This window comes from Miniopterus natalensis, chromosome 5 (assembly GCF_054644295.1).
Source record: "Miniopterus natalensis isolate mMinNat1 chromosome 5, mMinNat1.hap1, whole genome shotgun sequence".
Classification (NCBI taxonomy): domain Eukaryota; kingdom Metazoa; phylum Chordata; class Mammalia; order Chiroptera; family Miniopteridae; genus Miniopterus; species Miniopterus natalensis.
Genome location: NC_142085.1, coordinates 90,284,214 through 90,304,700, shown reverse-complemented (window position 1 = coordinate 90,304,700; position 20,487 = coordinate 90,284,214). Strand labels below are relative to the sequence as shown.

General features: G+C 53.1%; 1 protein-coding gene across 1 annotated transcript in view; it reads left to right on the top strand.

Annotated features, from left to right (window-relative positions):
- The window catches only part of PDE10A (phosphodiesterase 10A), a 168,119-nt gene that overhangs the window by 13,009 nt on the left and 134,623 nt on the right, over positions 1 to 20,487 (top strand). The gene's annotated exons all lie outside the window — the stretch shown is intronic.

Sequence of the window (20,487 nt, the reverse complement as noted above, 5' to 3'; positions counted from 1 at the left end):
CTCACATAGGCTGCTTCTGTTCCCTTTTTATTTATAGCTTTTCCTCCCTACCCGGTGTGTAGGTCATATTTTCCTGTTTCTTTCTTTTTTTTTTTAATCTTCACCCAAGGATATGTTTTTATTGACTTTTAAAGCGAGAGGAAGGGAGGGAAAGAGAGAGAGAGAAACATTGATGTGAGAGAAACAATGATCAGTTGTTTCCCGTATAATGCACCCTGATCAGGGATCAAAATTACAACCTAGGCACATGCCCTGACCAGGAATCAACCCCACAGCCTTTTGGTGTATGGGATGTCACTCCAACCAACTGAACCACCCAGCTAGGGCTCCTGTTTTTTTATATACCTCATAATTTTTTTTTTTTGTTGGAAACTAGAAGTTTCAGATAATATCTTGTAGCAACTCTGGATACCTGTTCTTCCTCCACCCAGAATTTGTTATTGTATTTGCTTATTTATTTGTTCTGTTACTGGCTAGATTATGTTAATGAAGCCTATTCTCTGTCTCCCTCTCCCTTTCTTTCTCTTTCTCCCCCTCTCTCTGTCTCTCTCACATACATACACACAGCATAAGCCTCTGCTGTTGTTCCTCAGGAAAGCACAGCTCTGGGTGTGCCCACAGTCACCCTGGGGTGACAGTGGTACCTACGGGTGGGGTGGAGCTCTTCTGCTTTCCTTGAGGACACACAGCTGTTAAACTCCACTAATTGCCTTGCTGGCTGATAGTTCATTTGTTCTCAACAATGCCCTGGGCCATGAATTGATTTCCAGACAGATCCAAACAGATTCTGGCTACTTGGATTTCAAGCTGGAAATTCTGACCCTAGGGGGGGCCCTGCCAGTGTGTCATCCCGTGTTCTCTCTGTGAGCTAGCTCTAGGCTGTCTCTTCCTTAAAACTACCGTTCTTGAGAGTGCACTCAGGTGTCCATTTCTCCAGGCTGTGTTGTGAAGGAACCAGTTCCTGTGGGAAGACCCTGGAGCTATTTGTTTTACAGCCTGCTTCCCTGCCCCCACCCTACCCCAGGCTCCTCTCTCTCTCACACCTCTGCTCTAGGGGCTGAGCATGTGAGGGGCAGGAGGGACAGGCAGAGAGACGTTCGGTATCCTCTTGGCTTCCCTGTCCTGCCATAGATCTACCGCCTCACAGCTGGGGGAGAGTGATAAGGGCCCAGTATTCCCAGAATGCTACTCATTCCACCTCCCTACTGCACTCACCTGGACACAGGTAGCAGGGGGACAGAATAGAAATACTAAAGTCTGCTCCTCCCAGGAAGACAGCCCTGTAACCAAGAGCTGGGGACAGTGAGCCCTAAGGTCCCGACTGCAGCCACCTGGAGTGGGGTCCCCACCCCGCTGAGCTGGGAGGAGGGAGCGAGGATTCCCTCTCAACTCAGTACCACAGGCACTGCCGTTCTTAACAGATTTCTGTGTATTTTCTTGAATAGCTTTTTCATTTGCTGGTCGCCCTCAGGACCTTTTCCAGGAGCTTTAAGAGTTTGTTCTTTAAAAACAGTTTTCCCCAGCTTCCCTGGGAAAGGTCCTCACTGCATGCGAGGAGCCGGCCTCTAAATGACGTCCTCTGTATTATGCAGTGTTTGTCTGGAGGGAACCCCTCATTTATGTTTCAGTGTAGAAATGTTTTTCACTTCAGTGGGAAGTGTGTTACAGGAATGCGGCCCAAAAGCAAACGTTGTTTTCCACTGATTTCATTTTCAAATAAGATATTTGTTTGGGGGCGGGGTGTGGGGGGCTCCGTAGCTGCTGTGCTGACGGCTGTGACAACACAGGGAAGCTGCCAGCTTGTTAGAACTGTGTTTCCAGGGCTGGGTGTTCTCAGTGACTAGGTTCCTGTTTTGTTTCGGAGCCTGACTCTGATCTGACTTTGCATTTCACTACCAACAAGCACGGCTCCGTCCCAGTTCCAGAGGACCACGGGCTCCTTGGACTGTGGCTGCGGTCATAGTGTGAGCCCCGTGGGGACGGATGCGATTCCCGGACCCGTGATCCAGAGGGCAGAGGTCCCTGTAATGGCCAGTGACAGTGACTTGGCCGCGTGCCGAGGCTTAATGGTGAATCCCGCCCTCAGACACGGGGGCCTTTACCTCTTCATGGTGCAAAGTCTGCTAAGAAGATATGCCCCAAAGTCCAAGAGAAATGTCTTCCCCACTCCCGGAGGGGAACCCTGGATCCGAATACTGGGAGAACACAGCAGGTGTCCCTGGCCTCAGGCTCCTTTGCAGCCCCACCTCCCCCTGTGAGGCTGGGGTTTATGTCCCCCTCCTGTGAGCGGGCAGATCCGGGGGTGCTGGGTGTGCGTCCCGCCTTCCTGTATCTGACGCGCCCTTGCGTCTCCCTTCGTTGCTTCCCGCGCTTTGGCATCAGTGGACTCCAGGGAACGGCCCAGGAATCAGATCCCTATTGGAGGGTGAGTCTTGCTACTAATTAGGCTCTTTTAAAGATCCCATCTGCTAACCTGAAATCGCTGAGCAGAAGGGGATCCACTCAAGCGATGATGCATCCTGAGGACTTCGGGTGCTGTAAGCTGCCTGCGCATTCAGAGAGCGTAAGGATGTAATTAAAACCCACTAATGCAGTGGGCACTTATCTAGTGCTTGTTTTAAAATCTCGGGATAAAATAGTAAACAAGACGACTGGGAGTTCACAGCCAGCAGGGCAGGTGGCCAGGCTGCCTCAGGGCCCCTTTGGGAGGGAGCTGGGAGGTCAGGGCGGGGGACCCAGGCGAGGCTTTCTGGGGAGTCCTGGGCTGACACAGGAGCGAGACCTGGCCAGTGAAGAGCCGGCGTGGAGGGAAGCAGGAGGCAGGAAGAGTCTGTGCAAATCCCCGGCGGTGCCCGGGCGCTGGGCACAGTTCTGTACTTTCGGGGTCCGTAGGTGAGAGGGGAAGAGGCAGGAACTTGGCATAAAGACCCTTCAGGTGGCCAACAAGTCTGCCCTTGCCCCGGATATCGAGAGCCAAGGCGGTGGCCAGCCTGTCACCTCCGGAGCTCACCTGGCTTCATCAGGGAAATGGACTGGAAAGGAGCAAGGCTGAGGTGGGGACACCAGGAGGCAGGCGGTGAGAAGGGCCGCATCTGTACGAACGTCTGCTGTGGGAGCCTGTGGAGACACCGCCAGGAGGGGGTGACGGAGCAGCCGAGGCCGAGCCTGTGCATCTTCTCCTGGGGCGAGAGAGTACGATGCGGTGAGTCCACGGTATGTTAGGCATGGACCCTGCAGGCAGCCTCAGGGCTCAGGTGATGCTGTGTGACGCTGGAGGGAAGAGCGGGTGGCTCGTGGAGGAAGAATTGAGAGCTCTGGTGTGACACAGACCTGGGTTCAAATCCCACCACTGCTGATTCTGCTGTGACCCGCGGGAGACGACAGGCTCCTCACGGAGCAGACACTCAGCACTCCACACCTCGTGGGTGCCTGACAGACGCCTGTGGAATTTCCTCACCGGTCGGTGGAGCTTGAAATTCCACCAGGGTGAGCGTTCTCTGCGGAATTAGCAGAGGACACACCGTGTGCTGAGCGCCGTGGAGACAGAGCCTCGCGGACCAGGCAGCAGCCCGCGCTCAGTGCTGCTCTAGCCGCCTTCCCCGTCAAGGCCCTGACCTGAGCTGTCACAGAGCTCACGTGGCTCCTCCAGGCCACACGGAGTAAGTGGAAAAGCCAGTGTCAGACCCAGGTCTGAGGCATGTGCCACCTGTGTGAATTCTACGTAAATGCCACATTTAAATGTCCTTAATTCTGCATGCGTCCCATCTGTATGCTGCACGAACAGTGCCGGTGGGGGACTTGCTTTTAACACATGACTTGACATTTAAAAACCTGAACTGATCAGGATTTAGGTAAGGACAGCATCGACAGGGACACTCGTGACATGGCCACCTGGCCCGCCACCTTCCGGCCTCCGCAGGGCTCCGGTCTCACAGGGGCGCTGGGGCTGAGGCCCTGAGGGCGAGCCGGCCGAGTCCCTAGCATTTCACGCCTGTGGAAAGAACCCTTTCAAGGTGGTCCCCTGGTCCCGCTACCAAACCTGAACATCAGGTTGCTAATGGACCTTGGGGAGGGTCCGATCGTATTTAGAGTTTGTCCCACTGTAGGGGCGGCTGTTCTGAGCAGAAACCTTTTATTTCCTGAGCTGCTCCATCTGGCAGTGCTCCAATTCTTTTTTCTTTTTAAGCTCACTTGATATGTTTTTCATTGATTCCGTAGAGAGAGGGAGGGAGAGGGAGAGAGAAACATGGATCAGCTGCCTTCCGCAGATGCCCTGACTGGGTGCCAAACCCGAAGCCTGGGTGTGTGCCCTGACCATGAATCGAACCCTCAACCCTTCGTGCACAGGATGACACACCAGCCGCTGAGCCACTGCAGCCAGGGCGATGCCTCTTATCAGAGTGAAGCAGGAGGTCATGGTCCTTGTCTTTGTTTAAAGAACCACATCAGGGCTGCTCAGTGAGGTGCTTTTGATTCCATAGTTCAGAAATCTTCATAAGGAGCTTGGACATACGCCTTCCTCACAGAGCATGGCCCCTGCAGCCCTGCCCCGGGCGTCTGGGGGGGGGGGGCACACAGGTGCAGGAAGGCGCAGGCGGGCGTGGGCGCACCTGGGGCCGGCAGAAGGGAAGCTGAGCCCTGGGAACCGGCCCTGCTCTGAGTTATTCTGGGTGTGCTAAAACTTTGAATAGAGAGAATTTTATGACATTTAAAAGAACCGTTGATTTACTTCTCGTGTCATTCTTGTCACTCTCCTTCACATCAAACTATTTTACATTTTCCAAAGCCTCCCTGAAGCGCACGGAACAGCGCTTACTGGAAAAGGTGGTTCCTTGCTCGGATCCTGCGCAGAGGCAGAGGGGGTGCTAATGCGGGATGAGCTGCTGAGGTCCCGCCTGTGAAAACGCTAATGGCCATTAAAGCCGCAGGCGGCCCACCTGCTGACGCTCACATCTGCGCTCTACCCAAATGGCCAGCGTCTAGTGCACTCTCTAAGGGTTTCCCAAAAAGCACTTACCAAAAATGCAGGAAACGGAAGAACAAATACAAATGCAATTTGTGACTTGATTGGAAAATGGCCCGCTCTCTTCCTCCCACAAGCATATGACATTCCAGTCCTTTGTGTTAGAAATGGTTGTTTTCTGCCCTCTTAGTATGTGATTTAAAATGTTGTCACTGCAGGAATTCAGTACTCACTGTAATGTCCACAACAAAACCAGGGAGCCAGACCCTGGGGGCCGCTGCCAGGCCGCCCCCCGAGCGCCCTCGCGGTGATGCTGGAGCCTCCGGAGCGGACCTCAGACTGCAGCTGCAGCGGCGGAGAGACGGAGAGACGCAGCCGCGTTTAAGGAGAGTGACTCACGGAACCACATCAGGATCTACTCAGTGGGCACCATTATCCACCAGGCGCAGGGACCATGCAGAGGACCGAGACTCAAACGCCGGCTGTCTCAGAACCCCAGGGCTCACGGCAGAGCCGAGGGAAAGGTGTGTTCACACCTCGGTGAGCAGAAAGTGCTTTCGCGGGTGGAGCCCATTGAATGCGGAGACCCCGCCGGCCCCGGTGCAGGAGGGCACGTCCTGGGTTCACAGAAACAGTTAGGCTGGTGGGGTGGATTTCCTCGGTTCAGCCTTACCCTCTTACTGTTTTTCTTCTTAGTGGCTTCTGTCCCCACCTGTCTAACACTGAAGCAAGTGTGTCCTATTTAGATTCCACTATTACACTTTATGTATCAAAATGTCAGAGGCTCCACAGAGAGCACCGTGTGCCCTTCGGGCACTTTTCCCCCTGACCGTGGAGACGCTCTGCCCGCTGCCGCTCGGAGGTGGCCCATGTTGGCTGGTGCGGGCTGGGCTCTGCTCTCCCCCCACCCGCCCTGCCCCAGGTCCTGAGTCTTGGGTGCGCCTCTGTGGGACTGGTTCACTCGCAGTGGGACCTGCGCCTGCAACACTGGTGCGTAGCACAAGGATGGGACAGGCCCGGCGGAGGGTTCCAGGAACTTAGCGCAATAAACTTCCCAAAGAAAAGCATGGTTCTGTCTTTGACCAGTGCCACCAACAGGCAGGCGCTTCTTATTTGGCTTGCAAATCACAGTCAGTAGGCAGGCCTGATGTTTTAAAATTTAAAACTTAAAATTTTAAGATAGGTGATGTTTTAAAAATTAGATGACAGCATGGTGCTCAGTATCAGTCATCTGTAATAAAAACCACCTCAGTTTGTTCAAGCAGGGTCTCAATTAAGGACACCCGGATGAACCCTCCCACGGACGCTCACAACACGTGTGGACAGATGTGACTGCTGAGTTTACTGGGGTCTGAGGAGGGGGCGCGCGCGCGTGTGCATGTGTGTGCGCGTGTGTGCGTGTGTGTGTGTGTGCGCGCGCACATGCCTGTGGTCCTCTGCCCTCCCTTCCCATCCCACTGACGGCTGATTCCCAGGAGGCTGTGTTAGTGAAGCCCAGCCCAAAGGTCTTCAGCGTGTCCTGAAACGTGTTCTTTCTGTCCACCCTGCTCCTTCCACTTATCCTCTGAGATCTGTGTCATGCTCTGGTAATCGATCCGTTTGTGAGTCATTGTCACCACCTGCAGTCTCCCTTCCTTCCTGTCATCCATCCACTCGGCAGTGTTGTTGTGAATACTGCGTGTTGGGGGCTGCGCTCAGCGTCAGATACACAGTGCACGTGGACCTGGTGTCTGCCCAGCTTTTCCCTCCCGTGGTGCTCGGTGAATCCGGCGTCGAATGAGCAGAGATGTGGAAACTAGCCTGGCTCCCGTATGGAGAGTCCCCTGGGCATTCTCTCTAGGGGCTTTCATGAGTAATTTACAGAGTAATTCGAGAGTCTGCAGAATTACAGGTTTCATAGTAATGTAAAGATGTTAGCACAGCCGGGCCGGGCTGGGCCGGGCCGGTGTTGCTCAGTGGTTGAACGCTGACCGGTGAACCAAGAGGTCGCTGGTTCAATTCCCTATCTGGGCACATGCTCGTGTTTCAGGCTTGATCCCCAGTAGGGGATGTGCAGGTGGCAGCTGATAGATGCTTCTGTCTCATCACTGATATTTCTCTCTCTCCCTTTCCCTTCCTCTCTCTGAAATCAATAAAAACATTTTTAGAAATATATTAGCACATAAGAGCATGTTCTTCATGTCACCCCCCCCCCCCCCCCCCCGAAACACATAGCAGGAAGCAGATGCACTCAGGCAGGAGGTGGTATTTTGAAAGGAATTATTTTCGTATGTATGTGTTGCACAGTTGTGGACATTTTTCAAGGTTCCTTTATCTAAAAATTATCTGCGGATTATGACTCAAGTTCAAGGTCAATTTATGTAATCAAGGCTCCATGTCCTGTTTCCCTTATTTACCTGAAAGCGGCCCATCTCCAGGGAAAGCTCCTCGAGTTGGGGTTGGAAGTCTGCCTTCTGGTAAAGGGGAGAGTGAACGATTTTCCAATTTGTGGGCTCAGTGGAGGTCGCTACAACTGACCTGGGATCCTTTTTGGCTTTTTTTGGGGCAGTAACTCAAACTTTAGAACTTGCAAAATATTATCTTAGGTCTGACATCTCTTTTTAGTATATTACTCCCCAAACCTTAGAGAAGAAATTTCACATCTCCCAATTAGATGTTAGATTCCTTGAGAGAAAAACCAAAGAACAAAACCCATGATTGTTTTTGTTTCGATCCCAGTGCTTAATGGTGTACCTAACAACACCCAGTACTGCCCATCGTAGGTACCAGACAGCACCCAACAGTGCTCACTGTAGATACCCAATCGGACTAAACAGTACCCACGATGGGTACCCCAATAGGGCTCAACAGTACCAACCATGGGTACCAACCAACCCCCAACAGTACCCAACCGTAGCCACCATGGGTACCCAACAGTACTCAACTTTGGGCACCAAGTACTCAGCAGTACCTGCCATCAGTACCCAGTATTACCCATGGTGATTAAAAGATAGAGGCTATTCCAGAAGTGCCAGTTCCCACCTTCCTCTCTGCACCCTAAACTGGACACATGGAACCTTGTGGCCCCGTGTCTTACAAGGAAACGGAAAGAGGGCATAGCTGTGTATGAGGCTGAACCATGTAAAAATACCATTTCTATAGGTCAGACAGCTGAACACCAGCAGTTCCATGGGTCCACCTTTACTGTGCAAATTGTGCTGACTGTGAATGGCACAGCTGAATCCGCAAGAGACTGTGAGCACTCCCTTGGCACTGGCGAGCGTGGACAGCTTTGGGGGCCCAGCCTTGCTTGGTCGACAGCAACTTGAAAATGTTTCTGTCGGGAGAGGAGGAGGCAGACCCCCAGCCCCGCAAGGGCTGGGAGACGTAAGAGCTTCATCAAAACCCAGACTTTCCTTTTCCAAATAGCGTCTTCCAGCCCAGCTCCTCTCTGGGGTTGGTAGGAAGGTTCTTCACAACTTTTCTGTGTCAACTTCGATGCTCGTATTTTTTTCCTGCCAACACCTAAGGCTGGTACCTGCAGTGTAAAGACGTCAAGCTAAGGCTCAGGTCATCTGGGTTTAAACCAAGGGTGATCTGCTGAAATAGAGCCAAGCTCCCTCACCCCTCTTTTGGGCCCACCTATGAAGATAAACAGACGGTTGGCTGCAGGCTCAACCCCGGCCCTGGTCGGGGTGCGTGTGGGAGGCAACCAGTCGGTGTGTCTCTCACTTCGCTGTTTCTCTCTCTATCTTTCCCCTCCATTCTCTCTGAAAAACAATGGGGAAAAATAATATCCTCAGGCGAGGGTTAAAAAAAGGACCACTGACGATAAAGTGAGGTGATCGGTACGACAGCCCCTTTTCCTGGACACCCCAGGCCACCGTGGCCTGAACCGAACACGGGCTGCCTGCTCCAAAGGCCTTCCATGCCTGGTGTCAAAACACCCTTGGGAAATTCAGGACCCCAGACAGGTCATGTAACGGGATGTTTTTCTCGGCAACCTCTCGTCTTTCACCTCATGATGTGCACGAAAGGACGTGGAGCGGCCTGGCGACTGTTGCGAGTCTCTCTCTGGGCGGAAACAGACCGGATCCTTGCGGATGACAGTTGACTTGGTGGCTGTTGCTAGGAAAGAATTTCTGCCTCGTGGGAAAAGCACTGTGCCTGCTAATTTATCATTCACAGGGAATTTTTTTTCCTTTTTGGTAAGAGCTAATGTACAAAAACTGTTAGTACAGAGAGGGAGAGGGAGAGGGAGACGCGGAGTGTGGGCGGCGAGGGCTGCGCTCCGGCGCTGAGAGGACCGCAGAGCCTCGCCGACAGCGACACGGGCGGGGGCCGGGTTGGCACGGAATCGACCACGTGAGAGAAGACGGTTTCCAAAGGCCAGCAGAAGAGGAAATGGAGGGGGCAATTTTTAATAACTTTATTTTGGAATCCACGTGAAAGGGCTGTGAGGATCTGAGCTTTCATGACTGTAGTTAGATTTGAAAAGGAAATCCCAGAGTGTGATTGATTCTTAAGGGGTCATAGAGGGTATTTCTCTCCCAGAAAGGTCTGGATACCAAGGCGGTAGCTTGACAACATAGAAGGAACCCTAGGGACGTCTGTCTGTTAGTCAGGGTTCTCCAGGGAGACCACCAGAATCAGTGGAGTGGAGGGAGGGGGAGAGCGAGGGAGACGGGAGGGAGGGGTGTGCACGCACAGACACAGACACAGACACACAGACATACAGAGACAGATACAGACACAGACACACAGACGCACACACAGACACACACACACAGAGACACAGACACACAGACACACAGAGACACAGAGACAGACACAGACACACAGACGCAGACACACAGACGCACACACAGACACACACACACAGACACACACACAGAGACAGACACACAGACACACAGAGACACACAGACACACAGACACACAGAGACAGACACACAGACACACAGACACACACACAGACACACACAGACACACACACAGAGACAGACACACAGAGACAGAGACACAGAGACAGACACACAGAGACACAGAGACAGACACACAGACACACAGAGACACAGAGACAGACACACAGACACACACACACAGACACAGACACACAGAGACACAGATACAGACACACAGACGCACACACAGACACACACACAGACACAGACACACAGACACAGACACACACACACAGACACACACAGACACACAGACACACACAGACACACAGACACACACAGACATACACACAGACACACACACACAGACACACACAGACACACACAGACACACACACAGACACAGACACACAGACACACACTCACAGAAACATCCGTTTGCTGTTCTGCTTACTGAAGCATCATTGGTTGCTTCCTGTATGTGCCCTGACCAGGGATCGAACCCACAACCTTGGCCTATCAGGATGATGCTCCATCCAGGTCAGGGCCATTGTTCCCAGCTGTTGATTGTGAATCTGTGCTTTTACTTCTGGCTTCAGATTGACCCCCACGGAGTCGCCTCCACCTGCCCTTCCTTCACCTGGCCCACCTGCAGCATGATGCTGTCACGGGGCCGAGGACCTAGGACTGCAGTTCCTTCACTCCAAGATGTTTTAAAATGTGAATTTTATAAACCAAAGATTTGAAAAAAGTGTTTAATTTCATTAATTACATTTTCTTCTGAGTTTGTGCCTGGTGACTCATTTCTGGATGAGCTCCCCTGGAAAGGACAGTGCTGGGACCCCTTGGGCAGTGAGCCCCAGGCTCAGTTGCTGGGAGAGGTGGTGGCCACTGCTGTTATCTTATTTTAATCCATTGTAAAGGGTGGGTGATACTCATACCCAACGAAGATGGGTGACCCTGGTGGACCCCTGTGACTTGCTGGAGTGGGTGAAAGGCTTGGTTGGGCTGAAGATATTGCCTCACACCATTGACCAGAGACATACAGATAGTCACGGGCACCTGATGTGATCCATGATAAGCTTTGTGGAAGCTTTTTTCTTTTTTTGTTTTCTTTTTTAGAGACAGGTCCATAAATAAAAATTACTCTAATTATACAATGTCAAATTGCTAAGATTCCAACTGGTTGGGATATATTTTGTTTTATTTTAAATTTATCTTTATTGTTGAAAGTATTACAGATTCCCCCCCCTCCCCGATTGACCCCCTCCACCCCACTCCCACCCCCACCCCAGTGTAGAAACTTTCTGATAAGCTTTGTGGAAATCATTTTTTTTTAAATAACTGGAATCAGGTTCTAAATGCAGGATTCAAGGGAATATTTTAGTGAGCCTGCTTGTGTTATCTCTCTTCTAAAAACTTACTTATATTGGATTTCCTTAAATCAGAGTTTAAGAAATAAAAGCATACTCTACCCGTCTGTTACGGTAACTTAAGACATAAAGTGCGACTGGAGACGGGTGGAAGGTGTTCAGAGCCTGCGTGCCCGCCGGGCCCTGCAGCGGGCCGCGTGGCGTGTGAGCTCGCTCCTGCTCCTGCGTGGGAGAGCGCTTTTAACTGCGCCCTGTAAAGTGACCTCACCTCAGTAAACGGAGCTCCGGGAGTGCTGAGTGTGAACGTCCAGCCGTAGAGAATCACGCACAGGGCGTCTCAAGGGGAAATCAAAAGCCCCAATTTGCCTTCGTAGCTGCTTTTTTGTCCGGTTTATAATCCATGTGCAAAATCTACACCACGGACCTAAATTCTAGCCATCGAGGCTGCCTGGGAGGGCTGTTCCGAGCATTATGAAAGCAAAGTGAGACTTCTGGGCGCCGTCCTAACGAGCACGTTCCTAGGGAGCTACACGAGTCCCCGTGAGGGTGGCCAGCGAGCGACCCTCCCCTCTCCTGGTCGGCCTAACCCCCGGGGACTCCACGTGGAGGGGCAGAGGGGCCTGAGCTGCACGCACGCCCTGCGGTGGCTCCGTGTGCTCTGCAGTCCCCTGGTGCCCGCGGTCATTGTACCCTGAAAGATAAAATTATCAGGCTTACCAGTCTCGGGGGGCGAAGGCTAGGAAATTTTCATCCAAATAGTTAAAAACAGAAGACGGCTCTACCCTGGACTGTCACTGTATGAGAGTCACAAAATCGAGTAGACCTGGGAATTTATAGCAAGGATGGTTTACTCTTTATATATATATATATATACACACACACACACACATATATATCTTTTCTTTTAATTAAATTTATTGGAGTTACACCGGTTAATAAAGTCACATAGGTTTCAGGTGTACGATTCCGTGCACGTCGTCCGTATACTGTGTGCTCCCCACCCAAGTCTCCTCCCGCCCCTCCCTCTGGTCACCACCACACTCTTGTCTGTGTCTGTGAGTTTTTTGTTTTTTGTGTTTGCTTAGTCCCCCCACCTGTTTCACTTAGCCCCACCACAGGCTCACAGAGAACAGCGCGGAGCACAGACTCACGGCTGCCGGGGGCTGGGAGCTGGGTGTGGTGGGCGAGGGGTTGAGCAACAAGAACAACAGCAACGGGTGGTTCACTCTGCATTCTCCAAGAGAGCGTGAGCTCCTCCCCGCCGAAGGGCCACCTGAGGCGACAGGCCGGGAACCGGCGGGGTTTCCCGCCCCACCAGGCAGCCTCTGCTGAGAGGCGGGTGCGGAACCGGGGCATCGCTTGGGAAGGGCCCGGCGGTGGTGGAGGAGGCAGCGGAGTGGGGCCGCCGGGCTGTGTGGTCAGTGTGAGCGGTGTCTCCGTACAGGCCGGGGCAGCCGCAGGCTTACCGTCGTGAGCACGTGCGGCAGAGTTGATTCTTGTGTTCCTGTTTATCAGCGACTGCATTATTTTCCATGCAAACAACTGCAAACCTGTGTATTGGGGCTGTACCATAACCCATCTAAGGGGTCCCCATTCCACTGTCATTTCTCAGTTTGTTTTTATATGTTAATCCCATTCTTGGCGCTCACCTAAAGCATGTGTGATACCCCGAGTTCAGGTGTTCTGAGACCCCAGACATCGTCAGCCCTCTTTCGCCTCTGACCGGACCATAGGAAATATTTACATTTAAGTTACAGTGATTATATCATAACTTGTATGTCAATTACACAAAATAATTACATCAGAGTCACGGTCATTTTTAACTGGGTTTTAGTTGTTTGGTTCCATTCCTTCTAATCAGGTAGGAGAGTCTTTCAGCGTGCGCAGGCTAACATTTCTCAGCTTGTTATCAGATGGGTTGCAGGGAGTTGATAACGTCATTCTGTTTCCAGTGACCGAGGCACGGCCTTTACACTGTGGACAGAAACCAGCTGCTAAAGGGTAACCGTGACGTGATTGCCTTAAAGCCACCCTGCGTTCTCTGTATGTCACTCAAATGCATATTTGGGTGATTCATGTTAAGAGTGGTATTAGGAGAATGTCACCATAAACCACAGGTCCTGGGCTCACATTTCAGGACCAGGGGCCCTCCAGGAGGGCAGGGCGGACAGGTCTATGAGAATGCAAATTACTCGCCATCGAGCCCGCACCCGCGGTTTCCCACGAGCCACCCCACCATCCCTGTGTGGTGAGATGATTTTCCTGGTCCCCTGCCAGGTGGCCCAGCTCGAGCAAGTGCAGATGGTCCCGTCCTGCCCAGTTCAACCACAAGTGGACAGACTTGGGCTGGGGCCAACTGGGTCCTTTAAAAAGTGAGCAATATGACATGGTAAGCAGAACCAACCAATTATTGATGCCACTTAGCTTTGGTGTGTTTGTGAAGGTGGCATTAGCTCCTCGGCCTGAGGCTCCCAGTGCAGGACAGACTAACAGAACGGACAACGAAGGTGTGATGGAGATTTCCCCTCAGGAGAGCATGGCTGGCTTTTCAGTATATTTTTCAAGTCAGGCTGATACACTAAGCTTTTTTTTATTACTGATAGCAGTGGGGGGGTTGCCTGAGCAGAGCTGGGTCCTCACGGAGGGTGAATTTGGACACCCCGATGCACAGTGCAGGATAATGGGGGGAGCACAAGTCTCCTGGGTGGAGATTTCTGGAAACATTCCGGGAAAGTGTCTTCCAGAATGGAACGCTGGAGGGAGAGGAGAAAAGTAGACTTTCTCACAAGCTGGTGGTCACAGGATTCTCACTGGAGACCTGGCCCAGTGCAGAGACCAGACTGGCACTCAGGAGGCTGCCCAGCGCGTGGCCAGCGCCTCCCTCGCTGGCTGCAGCGTCTGAAACCGTGAAACCCTATCAGGTGTCTGCTCTCACACCAGGAGCGTAATGCGGCTGCAGATGAGCTCCGGGGGGAGGTCCCGCTCTTCTGACAGTACCTTTATTGGTGACTACAGTTACCGCCTGCCACACAGGAAAAGAAACTTATTAAACCGCAGCGTGTGAACCAACAAAATGGATGTGTCCAGAGATCACGGGATACATTGTCCCAGTGTCTCCTTCCTTCAACTGCCTGATCGACGTGGGCAGGTTTCTCTGGCTCTCAGTCAAGTCACACAGATAACAAACGGGCTGAAAAACACAAGGCTGCTTATCATTTGGCTTCTGTAATTTTTTCTCATAAGCGTCCATTTGGGTGGGTGGGTGCGATTAACCAAAGAACTGATATGCATATATGCATAACCCACGGACACAGACAATAGTGTCGTGAAGGCCGGGGGGCAGGTGCAGGTGCAGAGGACAATGGGGGGGAAAAGAGGGACATCTGTAATACTTTCAACAGTAAAGATAAATATAAAAAAATATTTAATATACAAAGTTCTAGTTGTAACTCACATGCAACATAGCTTTCACAGGTGCTGGAGGGCGTGTGGGCCAGCAAGGAAGACTGTCACCGTGTAAACAGGGGACTCGAAACATGTGCCCAGGCCCCGTGGGTCCAACACTGCCCAGTGGACGTCATCAGCCTGGGGCGCTGGCTGACTGCATGGAGCTCTCTTTCCTCCTCTGGACACAGAAAGAAACCTGTCTTTCTAAGTCATGGACTGACGTCAGAACAATTCAACCCTGTGAATGAACCTGACCTCTGCTGCCCACCCTTCGATGCCCGCCCAGTCCTGGTCCAGACCGGACAACATGGAGACCCACTGTGCCAGGCCAGGCCAGGCCAGGCTTAGCTTTTTTTTTTTTGAGATGAATACAAAGGAATACATTCTCTGGATTAACTTCGATCCTTGTCTGAGACAAACCTGTAAGACCCAACAATTTTTCTTTTTCCCATAACTGCATCCAACCCCATGTGTAAATGCCAAGGCTCATTATAAAAACATGGCTTTTAAAATAAAATACTGTTTGCAAGAAAAAGATCTCCAAGCCACCGATGGAGACCTGCTTATCCCAAACAATGTCAACAGTATGCCATTCAAATACCACAGGATACTTTGGCCACGGAGGCACTCACCATGCTGGGCAGACAGGAGGAATTTCGAAGGCAACCTTTCAGGAAACGCTGCGCTCGTTTGTGCCTAAGGCGTTCCCAGGGATCAGGACATACCACCTGCAGTAACCGAAGCCATTCCCAGACCCCAGCTTTCTGTGCCTAATGCTCCTCTGAGTTCACATTCTACTCAAATGCTTTAACTGGACGTTGGCTCTCTCAAGGAAACTTCTCTCTTTTGGGCCTATTAAATATACAATAGATTTGCATATAATTCTATCATACTGCTTTTAGCTGACTCCTAAAACACAGTCTTAAGTGAAATCGGAACATCTGACCAGTAAAAGTTTGGTGAAAGAGTGACCACACCTCATGGCTCTGTTCTGATTTGCATGTTTTTAATAAATGAAAACTGCTTCAGGACTCCGCAAGCCTCGCTGGGCTCCCAGAAGGCTTTAATATTTCTTCAATGGCAACATCTCCATTATTTAGTTTGGTGTCATAACAGGGCAGTGTTATGTAAGAGAGCCAATGCTCACTTGGTTACCACAAGAATTTAGTATCGATTATGTAACCTCAGCAGGGCTTTTAACAACAGTATCCTCAGGCTCGATACAGCCATTAAGCAGAGCTTATTTCAGGAGGGAATTAAATGTTGTGCATTTGATTAATGAAAACGTATACTTGGATCTTATTATTTGTCAAACACACCTAGTCCCCTTTCTGGAAGGTATGGAGACTTAAGAAGATTTATTTGGAATATTAATGTTTTAACAAAGTACCTATTATCAGTAATTTCATTAAAAATAGAACACTATTCTGATGTTTTAAAATGCAGAATAATTTATAATGGTTTTAGAACACAAAGCAGTAATGAAATTGTAGTTGGTTTTATAGTTAATTTGAATCATAAAAATAAGTGAAATCAAAGCTCTAGAAATATTTGGGGTAGCTGAAGGAGTTTTGAAAAATCATCTTTGGTCTACTTTCAAGGGTATCTTAGTGGGTTGACTATAATATTTCTCTTACTAAAATGATAATAGCCCCACCCCCTTTAGGCTTGGCTACAGCAATACCGTAAGAATGTGTCCCTCAGTTTACCCAAGACCTGTTAACATCAACACAAATAGCAGTGGGTAACCAGTTGGCACAAAGGTGACCGGTGGGCAGCAACCACTGGGTGCCTGTTGCGTACCAGCCTTTGTGAATGGTTACAGGTGGGTAGACAAGCATGCCCCCTGATACCTATCTGCTTAAAATGGAACTTGTAAGTCAGTGAAATTTAGATGTACAGAACATTTCTTAGAAAGAGGTTTAATGTAATTTGTTCACATGTGCAGATAAAATACATCAGTTCCAGGAGTCTAGACAGCAAAGCTATGACGATGGGAGTTGAGAAAAATTGAAGGATGCTTCCTGGGAAGACAAACATGGAACCTGCAGCGAGGGACTCGGTGGCTGTGGGAGGAAGGGAGTAAATGCCTGGCCGCTGAACTCCGTTCATCACGTGCCACAGGGTGAATCGGTGGTCTTGTTAGAATGCAGAGTCTGTGCGGTAGGTACACCGCACCCAAATGCCGTGCGCGTTGATAACTTACTAGCAATTAAATCAAAAAGTCTCACATGTAAACCCCACCTGTTTCCATTGTGCTTGGGGACAGTAGCCACTTGCTTATGAGTTATTTTGCTCAGACGACTGTATTTTAAATAAGTCGCAAATATGAAAATCAATGTAAAGAAAATGTGGCTTTTGTATAGATTTTATCTGTATAAGTAGACGAGTTTATCATTTAATCAACCTTTGTTTGATATTTTATAACATTTATGAGCATTTTAAAAGAAAACAGATTATTCAGGAATCAGTTAGCAATGTAGCATTTACAGCTGAAAACACCAATATTGAAAGTTGTAAAGTAAAATCAATTAAAACACAAACCTGCTTGTTGGCCAAAGGGTTCATAAAAATGAATGGCATTTATTGTAAATCTCCCTCTTAGGCTCTTAAAAGGGGTGTGTGGTTAAACTGTAAAGAAATTTCATAATTTGATGAGGAAAATCATTTTAAAATTCCTTGGGAATCTACCTTGACCTTTGTTTTAAAATGTTTTTAAGAACATATAATTCAAATTAGGTAATAATCAGGGATTGTTTTCTGTATAAATGAATTCCTCTGCATAAAATACTAAAATACAGAATTAACTCGATTTTAAAGTAATGCATGAGAGAGTGTTTGGAGAATTTAAGTAGCTCGTGGCTGCACAGACGGGCTAAGAGCAAGGTGCCCCTGCCTGTGCCAGGCTCCTGGTAGAGGGCAGGGGCGCACGCTTTATGCTCTTGGAACGTTCGGCCGCTGTCATCATCAGTCTTGGCACTTTCTCTGGTGTTAACTGGCCTCTCATGTTCCTCGAGTTTTCCTTCTTTGCAGGCGGCGCTGGCATCTCCCCCAGGACCGTCCCGTCCTTTATCCCACAAAGAGGGGCGCGCGGCGGGAACCGAGCCCCGAAGCCACAGCCCAGGATTCCCGCCCCGCGCATCGCGCGTCGTGGGACGACGCCCGTCCCTGGGCTGGACGCGGACTTTCCGAGGCGACGGGAGCGCCGAGCTCACCAGTGACGGGCACTGCTGCTTCCCGCAGGCTTGGCGGAGCCAGTGTGCGGGCCGCCTTCCCGCCTTCCCGCCGCCTCCCGGGGAGGTCAGAGAGCAGGAGGGGGTCCCCAAGAAGCGCCCCGTGGGGCTCCCCCTGGGCACCGCTGCGTGGCCGGCCTTTGCGCCCGGCGGTTTGTGATGAAAACCTCCGACTGAGCGAAGTCCCGCGGAAGGGAAGGTGGCGGAGCGCCCGCTGCACCCGCCTGAGCAGAAACGCGCCCCAGGACGCGGCGCGAGCGCGCTGAACCGACGGGACCCACGGTCGGGAAGCGCCCGCTCCCCGCGCCCCTTTTCCGTTGTCACGGTTTTTCTTTCTCGCGTGTCCAGGAAGCCTGTGCCTTCCCTCGGGCGCTGGGGGGATGCGAGGACGGAAAACAGAAGTTTGATTCCAGAAAAGGTTTCGTGACGATTATACGGTTGGCGTCCCGATTCATCAAACTCCGAAGACAAATATTAGATGTTTTCTCCCCGCCCAGCTATGGAGGCTCCTACTCAAGTTAACTGTAAGTTTATTTGTAGCTGAAAAGCACTTGAATGACTCCAGAAAGGCAGCTAAGGAAACAGTCAACGGCAAGAAGAAACTTTTGGCGTGTGGAGGAAGGAGCAGCGGACACGCGGAGGAGAAACGCCCTCCGCAGCCCCGTGGGCACCGTGGGCACCGCCGAGACGGCGCGAGGGGCCGGGGCGCAGCCGGCGCGGAGCCGCCGCCTCCAGGGAAGTTACTAGCGTCGGGCGTGCGCTGCCCACGCGCGGCAGCCGGGAGGCCGCAGCAGACCCCACGGAGTACAGCCGGTCGTTCCCGTTCTTTCCTGCGCGACCCCCCCCAACACAAAGCAAAACGGCACCCCCCCTGAGTAAGATGAGGGCACCGGGTATTTTCTCCATCCTAAGTTTAGGGACTGCGGTCTGTGAGCGCGGGGGGCTGGCGCCCCTCACCCCCGACGCTCAGAAACGCCTGGGTCTTCGCTGCGCCCCGGAAGCCCCACCTGCCCAGCGCGACTGGACACAAATATGCCCGGTTCCGGTCCGCGGTGGGCGTTTGCATGGGAGGGGGAACCACGGACCAGGGACGAACCTGGGGCAGTCATCACAGTGAAAACTCCGAGACCTGGTCCGAGGAGAAACGCGGAGGGGAGCGCGGGCCCAGCCCTGCCTCCATGGCGAGCGCCTCGGCTCTGGCACAGCCTCGCCCTTCGCCCGGGCTGGGCTTTGGCGCGCGCTCCATTCCTCAGAAGGTGGCCTAGTTCAGGGGGTCCGGGCACCCGGCCCCACCCGAGCCCCCGAGCGGCGGTGGCCCCGCAGCGCGCTTGCGGGCCGGCGCGTGGAGACCTGCGCCTCTGCGCTCTCGCCTCGCAGCCTCCAAACTCGGCCCGCTACTACTTAGCGCCCTTTGGGCGGCACTTTTAGCTACGGACTGGAGGCAACCCTGGGAAAGGAGGGGGTGGGGTTGCTGAGGGATTCGCAGGGTGGGCCTCAGGGCCTTGGGGACAGGATCTCAGCTTTTCTCTTGTCAGCCCACATTGGTTCTTCCCATTCTCTGACCCCCCGGGGAAAACGGGGCCGTGCACACGGGGCTGCTTCTGCGGTGGGTGCCCGAGAGGCAGCGCCGGGGTGGACCGGCCGTCTGAGCCGGTTTATTGGACGCTCTGCACGTTGATTTAAACCCCGTTCTAACGTCCAAGTTGGATTTCCTCTCGGGGACCTCAGGGCTCAGCTCAGCGGGCGGTGCTGGCCCCCCTCCCGGAGGGTCCCCGGCTCGTACGAGGGACGGGCACGGGGGGCGCGCGGCGAGCGCACAGCTGTGGGTTTAGGGTCGGGAACAGCGGGCACGGGGGGGGGGGAAGCCGCCCCCCAGCCGCAGGCGCCCCCCGCGCGGCCGCCGGGCCCAGGTGCGCGCTGTGCGCGGAGGTGCCGGAGCCTGCGCGGCGCGGTGCGTGGGGAGCGCTCGCTCCGCCCGTGGGCGTCTTCTGCCGCCGCCACCGCCTCCCCGGCAGCGGCATTGCGGCGCCTTCCCCGCGGCTCTGGAGCCGGGGCCGCGGCTCAGCCTCCGGAGCGCGCGCAGCCCGCGCCCGCCGGGGACACGCGGATTGTGGGCGCCGCCGCGACGCGGGTCCTCTCGCCCCCGAAGTGGAATCACGATGTGAAGACCGGGCCGCGAGGGGCGCGGAAGCCGCGAGAGAGGCCGGGACGGACGCTCGGCCAACCGGCCACGGAGGGCAGGTCCTGCGGGGCGGAGCCCGCCCAGCCGGCCGGGAGGAGGGCCATGGCCAGCGCACCGCCGCTCGCTCCCCGCCCCCAGGCCCCCCTGCCCGCGGCCCGCGACCAGCTCGGCTCCGGCCCCGGCAAACTCCGCCCGGAGCCCCCGCGCGGCGCGGCCGGCGGGGGGAGCGCGGGGGGCCCGGGGCAGCGCGGCGGCGGCGGGACCGAGCGCGCCGCCCCCCCGCGCCCGGCCCCCTCCGGCGCAGGCCGCGCCCTCCCCGCGGGGGGCCTGGGCGCCCCGGCTGCGCGCGGCTGGGTCCCGGCCCCGGCCCCCCCCGCGCCCGCCCCCCCCCGGCCCTGTCCCCTCC